Consider the following 4,707-nt stretch of genomic DNA (forward strand, 5'->3'; position numbering starts at 1 on the left):
CCTCAGGATGTAAGGCATCATTGCTAGCTTTTGAACACTCAATAGCCAAAAGAGTTTTCATCTCTCCATTTGTGACAGCCAAATATATTTAGGAGCTCTCTGACATTATTGTGGAGAACAGAGCTATGCTCATTTTTGAAACACCAGCACATGCTAAAGATTTATAAAAGTTCTTTTATAAAAAACGAGAGTATTAAATAGCCAGTAGTCAAGAAACATTTTTCTCCTATGACCCCCATATCTACACTGTTATTTTCACAGAGTGTAGAAAAGAATATTATATTTATCACATACAGCTTTAGGAAAATGCAAAACTATAAAAATCTAAGTTCTCTATGACTAGTTAGTAAAAATAAATGAAGATGATCTTGTTTATTTAAACTGTTATGACAGCAGTAATATTATTGCTTTGTAAACTGTTTCTACTTCAAAATTGCTTACAAAATTAAGAAATCTCTGCATTATTCTGTGGCACTAATTTATATATTCTAAGAACATGACTATTTCCTATAGAATAACCCCTCTAGAACAAGTAGAGAATACAAAGAAAATAGAAATAAGAAATAATCAATTCAGCCAATTCAAATTATTTTGAAGACAAATTCATAACAATCCCTCATGACTTCACTATATAATATAGATAGCAACTATATAAAGTTGCTTCTGCAAACAGAATGGAACGTACTGATGAAGTAAGGGTGGTGCTGTAGAAACCATACAAGCCAAGTGGAATGAACCAGGGCAGGAGACCAAGAAAGTTGATCCTCCAACTTCCTGGTACAGTCAGGGAAATATTTTGAGTTCAAGAGGATATTTTTTCAATTACTTATAAGTAATGTATATTTAAAATTGCTTACTCTAGAGATAGAGATCTGAAGTCCACTCATTGCCTGTTTCCTTTTTCAATGATTCCTATTTTTTAAACTGATGGCATAGGTTCATTATTTAGAACCACACCATTGCTTTATTGATTAGTCATTTAGTTATTTGTATGCAAAATGAATTTTGTAAGCTACTTGCTACAATTTTATACTATGTTTTAATTAGGAAAGAAAAGCTTGATAATATTTTCATGATGTGAAAGTGTCTGAGCTGGCTTTTCAGAGATCATTTTCTGTGGTGGTGGAATGCCTTGCTCAGTCTTGATGTATGGGTGAAAAGCTTGGTCTGGCCTCAACTTGATATGCCAAGCTTTGTTGACTTTGCATGGGAGGTCTAACACTTTCTGAGGATGGGGGATGAGGGAGAGGAAGTGGTAATAGTAAGAGAGAGGGAGGAAGAAATGAGGTTGATATGTAAAATAAATTTAAAAATTTAAAAAGTTTTACTCTGCTCCCCTTACTTTGTATTAGCCCTGTGATAAAATTAAACCAATGAGATAGCATAGATAGATTCACAGACTACAAGTATTTAAATATGAAATTGTGAATGCATTTGAAACATTTTAAACACTGCATGAGGTATAGAACATGTTTCATTATTGATACATTTGTAAAGGTTTCCAATTGTTAATGATTTGCTAACATTTAAGAGGATATATCTGAATTGCTAATGTATACTACTTTGGTTACTGTAATTTTGTGAAAGCCAAGCAATGAAGGTCATAGCTCATAAAAGTGTAACCAACAATGTAATCATCTTTAGAACTACCCCCAATAATCACTGTTTATGTGGTTTGGAATTAAAGAGGCATAGTGCTCTAATTCGGTGACACTTTTAATCAAATTGGAAGGATAAACCAGATGATGACATTCAGGAAACTGTCCTATGGAAGTAATTTCACTCCAGAATTTCAATATGTTTAGCAGATTTGAGGAAGTTATTTTGTCATATAAACTAAAATTGCAGCATGGAGACATGGGCTTATGGCAGTTTTATTATTGAGCAATAATTGATCCAGAAGCAAAATATGCATAGCTGAATGTTTGCAACTGAGGATACAAACGTTGGCTGCAATGTGTTAAAGTTCGACTGCAGTATGGTCAGAAGTTGAGGGGCAAACTCTCATATTCGACAATTCCTGTAGGAATCCTAATACTCATTATTGTGGTTACTTGGGAAAAAAATTAATTTACCTCTTATAAAATGTATGATTGCTCCCATAATAAAATAAAAACGACTGTGTAACTCACAGAGATTAATCATCTCTTCCTTTTAAAAACTCAGAAGATTGAAACTTGTACTATATTATTCATAGAAATTCATCAAATTGGTGTTATTTTCATTTTCTTCCAAGAGTAGATATTGTTTTTTAATTGTTTTTGAGATATACATTTTTCTCTGTTCCACTCCCTTCCTCCCCTCTCACCTTCTACCCTACTCATGAATAAGTATTTTGTATATTAAATTATTACTCAAAATAAAACATGTTTATCCTTTTGTGCTACTCCAAATCCTAAATTTCATATATATATGAACTGTATTATTTCTTGCTTTTAATCCTTGCCTTTCGGATTGGAGGCTTACATTTCAGTTCCAATGTAGCCTAACATACATTAACAATAACTAAGCTCTTTTAAAAACTGTAAAGAAAAACTATATATAATAGTGTTGTTCTACTGCAGTGTGACCCCACATGCAACAGCGCCAGATTACTAGAGGCTGTATTTAACCAACTCTCCAGAGAATACTTGGTTATTTGCCATGCAAAAGGGGAAAATGAAGCCTATTTTTCAATGGCAGAGATGAGAGTCTAACACACTGGCATTAACATTTCTGTGTACTTTCCACCAATTATTTTACAAAACACAAGCCCCTAGTATGTAGAGACCTTATGCGAAAATTCTCTGGCTGTTAGTAACAGATGGTCACTCATATGGTTGTGGGATGCGGAGTAACAGGGTTTCAAAATTCGGTATTGATTCACTCTTGGAACAGATAGGTGTAAGAGGCTTTGCCCTTCACAAATTTCAAAACAGAAAGCATGTCACTAGACAACAGATTTAATTTTCAATTTTAGTCGACAAAATAAATACAAAGTATGCAAGTTACTGTGTCGTGAGAAGTCCTAGAAAATTCTTCAAAAGTCAGATGATTTCAATTTAAATGGATTTATGATCATTTTAAAAGAAGAAGTGATGTTTACCAACTTTGTGGGACAAGAGTAGGCATTTATATTAGTCTTAAAACAACATTCCTTATGGTTTGTCTCCACTCCAGTCTGTGGTTTCCTACATAGTCCTGTGCCCCTCCTGCTAAAGCCTTTCTGCATCTTCTGTATTCCTCCTTATACCATGGTTTTACCTATAATGTACAATCCTCTTTCCTTAATGTGCTCCCAAAAGTACTTTTGAGTTTTCCTGTATCCACTTGTACTACAAATTAAGCCACACGAAATTTGAAGTTAGATTCCAGACATGAGAGAGAATATAATGTGTTTCTCTTGATCTGACAGAGTTAAATCATTCAGGATAAAGTGCTGAGTTCCATACATCTTTATACAAATTTGGTTTCTCTTTTCAGATGATTAATATTTTACTGTACATATAGGCCACATGTTTGTTATCCTTTATCTGTTGATGAACATCTAAGTTGATTTCATCTCTTACCTATTGTGAATGGAGTACCAATGGGCATGGGAATCTATATTCGAATATAAAGCGTTCTGGACATGTACATAGAACTGATATAAATAGACTGTATGCAAGAATTGTTTCTATCTGTGGAGAAATATCCACACTGAATTCCAAACTGGTTGCATTACTTTATGTATCCACCAGAAGTATAAAAGAATAGCTTTTTAACACACTCAGATTGGTAGTAGTCATTTGTAATTTTAATGAGGAACATTCTGGTTAATGTGAGATTCAGCATAGACAAACCACTCTCAGAACACAGGGATTAATAAATAAAAGCTCAATGCAGAAAATAGATACCTTCCTATAAGATACTGATCAGAAAAATCTAGAAATCTCACACACAGGAAGACTGTTGTCATTGTTCCTCGCTACCATTTATAGCGACATGAAAAGACCCTGTTATTGAGGAGAACACAAATTTTGGCTGTAGGACATCGAGAAACCAACCTCAAACTGATCAGGAAACCAGCTTTCGTCTTGCCAGAAGTTGCTATGGATTTGCTCAGGGGAAAATATACCAATGTCAAGAATCCTGATATACTGACTGCCCTGACAGTATTGCCCACTGGTGCAGGATTGGCAAAACTGTTCTGCTACTTCCCCCCTTTGTTTCTCTGTCTACTGGGATAACTTTGATTTAAAATATGGCAGATACTCTTATTTTTGCATTTTTGTAATGCATATTCTCTAGATAAGAATTTCATTCTCTCAATTACACATTCAGATGGTTATTTCTATAAGAACTACTTTGTCATTCCAAAACTTTTCTTCTTCTATAACTAGAAAAGTAATTTTTATATCCACTTTACATTTTTTGTTCTTAAAACTAATTAATGACAATTTTCAGATATTCATATGTAATGTTTATTATTGGTATATTTCAAGTAGACAGCAGAGGACAGGGTGCCTGAACTGTCTTTGCCCCGCTATCACACTCATGATTATCTCGAATACCACTATAGAATCTTTGTCCGACAAAGGATGGAGATAGAGACAGAGACCCTCATCAGAGCAATGGACTGAGCTACCAAGGTCCAGTTGAAGAGCAGAAGGAGGGAGAAGACGAGCAAGGAAGTCAGGACCGCGAGGGGTTGATCCACCACCTGAGGCAGTGTGCCTGTTCTAATGG

Source organism: Myodes glareolus, chromosome 15 (genome assembly GCF_982192425.1).
Source record: "Myodes glareolus chromosome 15, mMyoGla1.1, whole genome shotgun sequence".
NCBI lineage: Eukaryota > Metazoa > Chordata > Mammalia > Rodentia > Cricetidae > Myodes > Myodes glareolus.